The sequence below is a fragment of the Micropterus salmoides genome, unplaced genomic scaffold, assembly GCF_014851395.1.
Source record: "Micropterus salmoides isolate LMB-PRFRI ecotype aquatic unplaced genomic scaffold, ASM1485139v1 Ms_hic_scaffold_23, whole genome shotgun sequence".
Lineage (NCBI taxonomy): Eukaryota > Metazoa > Chordata > Actinopteri > Centrarchiformes > Centrarchidae > Micropterus > Micropterus salmoides.
Window position 1 is genome coordinate 8639663 of NW_024041484.1, and position 11431 is coordinate 8651093.

At 41.8% G+C, this 11431-nt stretch overlaps 1 long non-coding RNA gene across 1 annotated transcript; it reads right to left on the reverse strand.

Annotated features, from left to right (window-relative positions):
* Positions 1–1258: 1258 nt before the first annotated feature.
* LOC119918045 lies at positions 1259–11217 on the reverse strand. The gene is made up of 4 exons (XR_005447382.1): positions 11143–11217; positions 10935–11046; positions 1562–1627; positions 1259–1400 (listed from the first exon to the last, which is right to left on the reverse strand). It is a non-coding gene; the product is annotated as an uncharacterized LOC119918045 (long non-coding RNA).
* Between the last annotated feature and the right edge of the window lie 214 nt (positions 11218–11431).

Sequence of the window (11431 nt, forward strand, 5' to 3'; positions counted from 1 at the left end):
GACAGAGCAGAGGAGCTAAACCCATATGTCAGACAATATAATGCCCTGTGAAGCACACATACGACGCCAGTGGTATCTGACTGACAGGAGGAAAAGAGCACACATCCACAGACACACAATCTGATTTGAGAACAGGGCTTTCTGGATGGCCGTTCTGGCAGATGAAGAGACAGCACTGACATGGAGTCTTTTAAAGTGTCTGTGTGTGTGTGCATGTCAAAGTGTTTACATGCATTTGTTTGCATCTGAAAGTTTGTGTATCCTATAAGAATGTGCACATGCTCTGTTTGTTTTGGGGGTTTTTGTATAATCATGTACAATATGTACATGTATACTATGTGTGTGGTTGTGTATCTCAACTTGGCCTGGCAGTGTTACTGGGCCATATCTCGCACACTACTCATGCTATCTCCCGCTCTATGTCCCTTGTGTAGATGGCATGTGTGTCTTTCTTCTGCTATTCTGTCCTTCTTTAGTACCGAGTCTCTGGGCTGGACAGAAGCCATATGTCTAACTAGACTGACCTAACTCACCTGCCTGTCTGTCTGTCTGGAAGAAAAGTAAACAGACAAACTGTTACCTGGACTACCTTTCTATCAGCTCTATTCGTCTGCCATCACTAGTCAAAGCGATATATTTCCTTGTATCATATTTCTTGTTTGAACTGAAAGTCTTGAAACTCCTCAGTTTGACCACAGAGGCATTTCAATGCTAAAAAACATAACAGGGTCTGTGTTTCCAGAGTTAAAGCTCCATATGCCTCTTTTGTCTCAGCTGCCCTTTCCTGTCCCCGTCTCCCACGGCTTTCATTTCCCAAACAAACAATCCCACTCTCCCTACCCTCCATATGTTGTTCTCCGACCATTTACCTTTTTGGCCCTCTCACCCCTCGTGTCCCAATTCATACACTAGTTCAACCCCCAGTGCTGGAAAACAGGGAATACAGCAAAATATACTGAGAATCTGAGAAACATAGCAGGAGAGGATCCATTATTATTTAATATAATGAATGAATTGTGGCAAAGGCCAAATTAACATTCTCTAAACCCTACTTGGAAATAAAGTAAAACAAAAGTGAAATATAATAACAAACACACAATTTACCAGAGCTGAAAACAATCTATCTGGTTACTACTCATTGGTCAGCCTACACTTAGGCCTGTAACTGATAAGGGTTCCAGGTTTTCAAGGCAAAGCTGTGGTGACTCATATATACATATCTTTGAGCACACAAACACAATCCCAAACACACACACCCTCCTTCCCCTATACCTTTAATGTCAGATGTACAGATATGATGCTTACTGGCTGCTGAGAATGCTGATTGGCTGGATGCTGCCTGTGTAGTCATGGAAACTGACTTGAGCCCTGTGTGTGACCTCATGAAGGCCACATAAAAGCTAGGTTACACAGAGACAAAGAGAGAGACAGAGAAACATTGTTCATGTGTATGTCTAAATACAGTAAGTCTGTCTGTTTAGGGGTGTGTGTGTGTGTGTGTGTGTGTGTGTGTGTGTGTGTGTGTGTGTGTGTGTGTGTGTGTGTGTAAATAGCAGCTGACCTACAAGCGTCCTCGGAGAGGTGGCTCTTCTGCAGAGTGGATACCCATCAGAGAAACGACCGACCCCTGGTAAAGAGAAACAGAGAGAGATTTAGTTGGATTTGACAGAAACAGCCAGGCAGACAATAACATTTGTGAGACACACGCATACAGATAAAACACCAGTACAGAGATATTACAGTGGAGAGAGGAAAAAAAACAAGTGTGGGCCACACAAGATCATCAGAGAGACTGAAGGAAAGTGGAGAGTGAAGCAGAGATGAACAAACAAGAGCAAAATCAATGACTACAATGTCAGAAAAAGAGAGAGACAGGGACTCCTAAAGATGAGACAGGGAATGAGAAATAAAGAGAAAAGGAACTGAGCAGTCAAGATGGTAGAACTACTGAACAAGAGGAAGCAAAGTGTAAAGATGAGGATCTAGCTACAGAACACCAGCTTAGTACATGTGTAGGTCAGTAGCTCCACACTTGAACTGAATTCACGGTTTTAAAAAACAGTTTGTTCTTGTAATATCTTTTGTGTGTGAATGTGTGCAGAGCAGAACAAACCCTCCAGGGAATCTGTTCAACACCAGTGTTTCCTTTTTTTGGAAGCTGTTTAACACTTGTCCTTGTCCTCCAGATTTGGAAATTACACTGGTTAATGCTGCTATTTGTTTTGCTGTTGTGCTCGCATTCATTGTTCAATTCACTAAGAAGGAGATCAAAAGGAGCTACAGAGCAACATTTCCTCTGTAGAAACTACAAGCTCCCTTTATTCATTTTAAACACTGCAAAACACCTTCTTTGTTTTCCATCCTGACGTTTCATTTCCTGTTTTCAGTTGGTTAAAAGAATAGTTTTGGTCGTTGCGTTAAGCTAAGTTAAGCTAATTGGCTGGAGCTTCATATTTATTCCACAGACCTATTCCGGTCAGTGTCGCCCAGTCTACTTTACTGAGTTCCAGTGTAACCGAGTCCAGTCCTGAACAATGTTGTCTAGTCCAGACTGGTTCATTCAGCCCCGCTAAACCCTGTCTGGTTCAATTCTCTTTAAAACTAGCCAGCTTTGCCTGAAATCCAACAGAAAAAGACAAGCAATTAGATTTAATTAAATCAACATATAATTTAATATAAAGCTGGTGGAATAACTTGCGACGTCTCCTATTGTAGAGCGTTAGTATGTGTGGCCTCTGTGGTTCACCTGCAGAGGGAGTCAGGCGCTCACAACTCCTTACTAGACTTGCATACACTTTGTAGATTGGAAAAACCACGCTCACTGACACACTTTTATGCACAAATTTGTCCTCACATACGCAAAGCCACATCCAGTACGGGCCCAGTGAGCATGGACACAGCTAATGAAGATGAGGACAAAGACAGAACATTGCCTGTGTGAAGTGTGTGAAACTGGGGGTAAACATCCAGATCAGTGGATCTCCTCTTGGCAGGCCTCAACTGCCTTTCTGCCACGTCCAGCCGCAAAACCACCACCCTCCTCCCCTCGTTTTAACCCAACACCTCCCTCTTAAACATCAGCCATTAGATAAACACACACTCGCACGCACACACGCACACACACAGAGTTCCATTTATTACTCTTTAAAAAGGTCACCATTTTCTCTGGCTAAGCGCCCTGCGCTATTGATAATTTTATGCATAAACAAATGGCAAATTTGTGCCACATAAATATGTATTAGCAATTAATAATGGTGGTGTGTGTGTGTGTGTGTGTGTGTGTGTGTGTGTGTGAGGGGACGCCAGGTGCATGCCGAGTGGGGCTGGCTGGCTGGCTGCTGGTGGAGCCGCTGAGCTGGACTGGTGGCTTTATGCTGCTAGCTGGTCTCCCTCTCCACTGTGTCTGCACAATGGCCACTTAGCAGACACCAGCAGAAAAAAAAAAAAAACACTGAGACAAGCACACATACATACATACAGTGCATCCAAATACTCTATACACACAGTTTAGAAGGCGCACACAGGCATATAGTAACAAAATGAAAACATACACAATACACATACCATATATTACAACTGAGTAGAGTTAAATATTGAATTTAATACATTTGCATGTGAATACACATGTGCGCACACACACACAGACAAAGACAGGGCAACATTTGTGCACAGAGGCAGGCCTGAGGAAGTGATGGCACAGCAGGCTTAATGTCCTCTCTCTCTCTCTCTCTCCCTCCCACCTGGACAACAATGCATCCATTACATTTCACACACCGCTGAGAGCAAAGTAGGACCAAACACAGGCTTCAGTCGTCTAGGTGCAGTAGAACTGTAAATATTTCCAGTCGGTTTCATGAGGGGAATCATGAGCAGAAATTTGCTATGGGTAAAGCAGAGGTGGTCATATCTTGAGTTTGCTTTACATTTTGAGATCTATTTTCATTAAGCAGCTTACTTCACATAAAGATGTGTTAGTTGTTTGTCAGTTTAATTATTAAACTGCGCCAAAGGTAGCTCCGTTTATATTTCTATAAAAAAGCTCAGCAAAGCGGCTGTGCGCTGCTCTTTAATGGAGGTTTCAGACGTCCATTTGCCAAACCAACCAGTTAGTCTTCATCCTTGTCTTTTCTCTCGTAAAACTGAATACAGTGTTTGAAAACACTTCTAATAAAGCCACACTTTGATGGTATTTTCGTTAACAACCATAAAAAGCACAAATGTGACGTGACGAGGGCATGAAGAGTTCCTGAGCTGTACTGAAGTTCACCATTTATCCAGATTAGTTTGGAATTAGTGTTAGAATTAGAGTGAATGGCTTTGGTAAATAATGTCAAAACAATGCCAGACTGTTAAAATGATGAAAGTGATAAAACCGAGATGTAATGGGAGAAATTTGAATGTTGATTAGTTCATATACCATAAAACTTCAAGATTGGATTCAAAGGAAAGAATTAAGCAGATGCCAAAATGAGAACATTCCAGTGCAGTGAAAAATGTTTCACGAGGTCCAGGTTTTGCATTCGTGTGACATGACTGCTAAAAGGTTGAAGGGCAACACACAGGTGTCATTTGATGCCCAAAGTGTGCACTAGACACTTCAGAAGTAAATCAATATAAATAAGCCAGTATGCCAAATGTTGTGAAATAGCCTGGACTGTTGATGTGTGCTAATGCTGGGAAATAGGACAGTATTAATTAGTATGCGGCAATGTTTTACATATTTACTGATTTAGCTGATGCTTTTTACTCAATTTACAGAGTAGGGTGTCAGTTTCTTTGGCACATCATAGCACGGTAACCTTCTGGCTGTGTGACTTTTTAAAGGTTCCCTGTGGATTTGTAAACCTCTGGTGGTGCTGTGAAGGAATGGAGAAGCAGCAAATTATTAAATACTGACAAGTGGAAACCTGATAAATACATTTGACCTCAGTTGCTTTTAGGAGAGCAAAGCCAGCAAGGGATATTTAAAAGATATTGTGCAGGAGTTGCAGAGGCCATGTGTGTGTGTACATATGTGTATATGTGTGTGTTATGTTGTCCGTCTGGCATGGTGAGAGCAGGCTGGCTCCCCCGTAGAGCTCCATCACTCTGCTTGGCTAAACACAATCACACAACCTCAACCCAACTCAAACGGCCCACTGAGAGACGGAAAGAGAGAGGGACAGTGAGAGAGAGCGGGGAGCCTACATGGATATATATATGTGCGTGTGTGTGCCTGTGTGTGTGTCCTGTGTGCACTTGCAGGACAAAAGGCAGTCCCATCTGTTCCATTGTCACAGGGTCTTTAATACGGATCAGATAAACATGACATTTGGGATGAGTGGCCAAGCTCATGTTATAAACCCTGACATCAGACCCGTCTACTACCCTGTGTGTGCTTAGGCGCATGCATTCGTGTCCTCCTTTCACTACCAACATGAAAAAACAGTGGACATTTACCCTGTATGTACCTTGTGTATGTCCTTTTTACTGTGACCACTATTTCAATCATCTGTCTGAGTGTTTGTCCTGTCAGCGTGTGCACTTTCGTTGTGTGTGCCCTCAGTTGTATAACCTGCTCCCATTCTCAGAGATGCAGGGCAGGGCTGACACACTGGATCTGTAGCGGTTGTTGAAGGATTAACAGCCCATTGGCCTAATCAGAAGAGGTAATCAGACTATTCTCTATCATGACAACAATCAGCCGAGAGAGACACACATCTGCCTATTGAGCTCAGTTCTAATGCCATAATAGTGATGAAACATCTGGTCATTTGGGGCTCAATGCAATCAAGATGACGGATTGGGACAGTTGCAGATGGCAAACCTATAGTAATCTGTTTTAGGCACCAGAAATGAAGACAGAGGGATAACAATGAGCTCACAGTGAAACACCTCAGTGGAGCTGGAATACAGTTGGTATACAATTGTGTAATAACAGACTGCATCCAAAATTACCAATAGTGCTTTTAAAGCCAATGCGAAGAAACAACAAACAATATATGATTTGCTCATTTGAAACACTGTAGCTTTTTAAAGGCCAATTAGAGAATCTCATTGTCTTTTATTCTTTCAGAATTAAGCAAACCATCAACCAACCTGAGTACAGATGGACAGATTTCTATCTTCATGAGGACTCACTGAATGTTTCCCAAGCTCTAACGCCAAAATGACCATCAATTTTCAGTCATTTTGTTTCAAGAAAGTGATCTCCTAGTCCTTGAGACTGTGGCAGAGCTTCACACAACTCACTGTCTTTACCCATGGAGCAGCGGATATTATTTAATTTGTCAAAATCACATGAGACTCCTGGCTCTCCTTGTTTTCTCCCTGGGGGAGATTATTGTTCATGCGCACACTGTGGAGAACAAACGCCAACATCATTATCTTTACAGGTGGATCTCAGGCAGAAATTACAGCAAGCAGTGTTTGATAGATAATTCTGTTCCTCAGAGCTCACTGTGTTATACACTGAAATACTTTCCCAATTTCCCATCTGCTGGGGGGGAGGGTGGGGGGGGGGGGTGCTGCTGCCAACACTGGCGTTATCCTGAGAACATTTCATGGCAGCAGAGAGTGCAGACAATTTGAGTTTTGAGACCTTGGTTGTCTTTTGCTCTTAACTTCTTGTTTGTTTAAAAACAATCTTCAATTTCAGTTATTGGGTCATTTCACACATGGAGTGATTAGCTGTGCTATAATTACCCATTATATGTTAGTTTTGAATGGAAAATAGTGATTGTCATTGTTGTCACCTTTTTCCTGCTATGAAACATTGATCCAATATTTTAAAGATGTGATAACATAATGTAAAAAAGACCTAACTTATCTGGAGTTTTAAAAAAAAAAAAGGGACTCAGCAACTATATAGGGTTTCCCTGGTTATGTTTCCTTTGCCCTGCCCCCTCAAACCAAAAGTGTAACCAATCACTGTTACCACATTCCACAGTGTCTGAAGCTGCAGCAGAGTGGGCCAAATTACCTGACTAAATACACACAGAAAAAGACACATGCGTCTAGTCTAAGCGAAAACTGACCCCCACAAATAGTTACCGAATTTTTGTGTGTGTGTGTGTGTGTGTGTGTGTGTGTGTGTGTGTGTGTGTGTGTGTGTGTGTGTGTGTGTGTGTGACATATGTGTGTTTCCTGTCTGGCTGTGTGTCTGCTCTGAGACACAGAGTCCAGTCAAACACTCCAGTGGAATAAAAGACCCATTGTTCACCAAGGTGGTCCCTGTAGGACCTCCGATCCTACACACACAAACCGAAATATACATGCACATACAATATAGTTTTTTGTAGGAGCCAGACAAACACACAGAATACACACTCACCTCTCCCTAATCATAGCTTTGTGTTAGAGGGTGGCAGTTGCACAGAGCTAAATATTTGGGTGTGGGATGTAAACGCTGGTCTGTGTAAATCAGACACACACACACACACACACACACACACGATAGTCTGTGTAATTCAGACATAGCTACTTCCTTCCTGTGGGGTGATGATGTTTAGTCTCTCCACACCGCAATCTGAGTGGTGCATTTGATCTCATCCACTTCCTGTTTAGGAGCACTCCGACCCCTCCTGGCTCAGATCTGGGATCAGCCTTCATCTTCAGAGAGATTCGTGTGTACCACATGTAGGAGGGCTGGTGACTAGTCTGAGATCAGATCTGTTGGCCTAGGGCCTGATTCATCCCAACAGTCATTTGGCTAATGGACACACTGTGATGAATGAACTGCTGTCCTGTAGCAAACTGTTGCATCACTGTGAGCACTGTATTTTTTTCTGTCACGTACAGATGGTAATTTTATTTTTTTCAGAGTGCATACTCGTGTGATTCTTGCCCAGAATCAAATCCAGCCTTGCTGATTTTTCGAGCATCACCAGAACTATCAAATGGACCCTAAACATAGCTAAACACAAAAGACAGCGTGAACAACCTCTTACAGAAAGTGTACACACCCAAAAAATGTTTCATAGTTTGCATGTGTATATGGTGTGAATGTGTTAGAAGCTACTGGGCATAAAAGGGAACATGAGAATACCCTGATACATCAGGACTTTATTTGCAATATGAGCATTTTTAGTGCAAGGTCATTTTGCTTTTAGTGCATTAAATCAGTTGTTGTGTGAGGGCATTTAGGGAAAGAAATAAGATATTCACATATTCAGAGGCATTCTGAGATATTCTATTGTATGGTCAACTCAAACTGAAGTTTGTAGGAAATGGCTACAGTATGTTGCTTTTACTGAATAGTCATTCACTATTACAACAGCAGTCTGACAGTAGTTAATGATTATACATCCTATTACTTATATTATATACTAACACTTTTCACAAAGTCTACAGAGGAGATGAATCCAAGTAACAGTTGAAATATCATGCGGATTTCCACCTGACAAATGTAATCTGCAGTCAGACAATTCCAGCCCAGTGCCGCTATGAATTACGCGCACTTGGACGATTCAGTTCCTCGTGACTTGAATCCAGTGCCAAAGTTCCATCCCAACACAATAAGCAGTACGCTCTTTATGTAGTGAAGAGGAAAGGCTGGGCCGGCTATTCTAGAAAATAACTGGTTTGTGCGAAGCGTCGTCCAACCAGAAGGCAATAGTTGCTTATAGTTGTTCCGAACGGCCACACTCAAATGCAAGATGACAAGCTAATCGTCTGGGAATAACAGCACAAACCTTTGGACAGTTTCCACTCAAAGTGACAGAAGTAGCTGCGTTGAGACTAATATGTATCATTATTAATCTTAAAAAGCCATTAAACGCATGAGAATATTTGTTATTGTGATGCAGTAAGTGCTTTATTGTAAAATTAACAATAAATAAATGGAAAGATATATAAAAATATAACATTTCAGACCTGTGCACTAGCACTATCTTTCTATACAACAGTAACACCACATACATGGTGTATTGTTTTAACAATCGGTCTCTCTGATGGAACTCTCCTGTAAACCTCTTGATTTCCAGACCAAACAAAAGCCTTTGTACAGACAGAAGCTTGCAACCACTTCAATACAACTGCCCACTGGACAGCTTATTCATCTAACTGAGGCCTCGGCCCCAGGAGAGGAAAAAAAAACAAAAAACAGATCACATAGTTAAGACAGTTACCGGTTAGATGCCACAGGCCCTTTTATTTAAGATATGAAGAGCAGGAATCTTCAGATTACACAATGTACCTTTAGTCAGAAATGCATGTACAAAAAAAGCTATTGTACAAAAAATAGCTCCTGTATAAATGTAATATATTTACCATAACTGTTAAATTAAGAGTGAGATAAATTAAGGGGGGTTAATTAAGGGAAACTCAAGAGTCATATGACACAAGTGTGGGAATAATTTCACCTAAAGATGATCGGTACACTATGCCCATATTTAATCATTACTTTTTTGTCTGCTTAATGTTCAGCAAGAGTTCAAAAAGTACTTAAAGCCCTGTATGCTGTATGAAAATCTATGTTACTAAGTGGATTCAATGGTTTGACCTATTGGTAAAAAGTGGTCGTTTATGAGAACAATGTAAAGGCTGTAGTTAAAAACACCATAAAAATCACACTACCCACCCCTTATTACCACGCTCCTGTCCTAAAATAAAAAAGATGTTAAGAATGAGATACTCTTTCATTAGAAAGGGGAAGCAGAGAGGGACATGTCACAAAGAAAAGCCCTCAAAAGAAGAGGAAGGAATTGATGACAAGACATGAAAATGTGATTTTGCTAAAGTTGTGTTTCTGAGAAATGACACCAAATGTCCCACACAAAAAGACATTCACACCAGTGGGTTTTGTGGTGCTCTCTATAAACACACACAGGCCCCACAGCATGACACAACTGCTTCTTTTGACACTGTAAACCAGGAGTTTGAGAAAAGGAAACACCTTTAAGTTTCAGCATTGGATTCTGATATTTCTACGCATTTTGGTCTGTAAGTGTACACCATCTTTGATATAAACCAGACAGACAATCACCGTGGAGGAGGTCAATTGTGGGAAGCACTTGTTTGTACTCGCTAGACTGTACTGTTTGTATTTGAGTTTGCTTTTGACAGCTGTGGGCTGACACACGCATTTACTGCAGGGTTCAGTGAGAGCACTCGGAGCACAAACTATGGATTTGTGGAGCCCAGGACGCACTGCGGATTTGCCCTTTTGACCCAATCACTGAGAGTTATATATTTTTTTGTATAACGTCTACATCTTCTGCTTTAGGCAAAAAGGAAGAAAACAGGAGGGGAGAAAATATGGGGGAATAGAGCAGCAAAGAGTTGCCAGAGCCCCACCTTCTACACAGTCAAAATTTCCCATTATCCAACACTTTGAGTCAGGACTTCCATAAAAAAGATTTCCATAAAATGTGAAGCAGATAAATATCGTCCCCAAAAGATGAATCTTAATGTTTCTGCAGACTTCCTGACCTTCCCCTGTAGCACTACCACCAGCCTAAAAAATCTGACTAATATCCCAGAAACATCAGGTTCTAACAAGCATGTTGCCATGACATTCATGCTCTGCAAAGGGGGAACCCTTTCATTTTTGGTTCACGAAGTACTTAGAATTGATAGTTTCCCGTAGATATTCGAGGTCACCAGAAGACAAACCCTGAAGATTTTGATGACCCCCCTGACTTCGCATCTAGTACCACCAGGCAACTGTCACTGCTAGAGGTGTTCACTACAAATGCAATCACCAAACATTCAAAGTGAACTATCTATACTGATCACCATGGCCACAGACACAATCAGTAGCTTTTAGCAGTGGCGCTCCACTAACTGTGATCCACAGCATGTTACTTCCTCATTAAAAGCTTATTGAAGGACCACAAGACCCACAGAAACAGCCATGAAGTGAGCATTCTGTTGCAAATAGTAGTGGAAAGTACCTAGTTGCTAGGTTCTCATCTTTTACAGTAATGATGTGCAGCATTAAGCTTGAAACAAACCAGGTGTGGCTTGATCCCAGCATCAAATGGTCTCTTTCTAGAATAGTGGCTGTCACTTCAGGAGCTCTGGACAGTCTGGGTTGCTTGTTTTCTCTTCTGGGATCTGGCAACCCTGAAGAACAGAAGCAAGATTTGTGAGGAAACATCAACAGTGCAAAAAGAAGGAAAGGACGTCTTGTGTTGTGCATCCTCTGCTCCTACCACCTACCTGTTGCACATTTCCCTTCTGGCAGTCATAAGACACACATGGACACACTCACTTCACCCCACAGAGCTGTGACAGGGAGGAGAAAGGAGAAGGAAGGTTGATAAAAAAAAAAGACTTAGGGCTGTCTTGGATTTGACAGGGTGAGTAAAACACACCAAGCACAGATCCTCCTCCTTGTGTCCACACAAACACGTACACTCACTGATGTCTCTATTCATTTAGACTGTCACACTCACACACCCCCAAGAGATCTCACTTCCTCTGTCAGCCAGCTAAATTACAGCTCTCC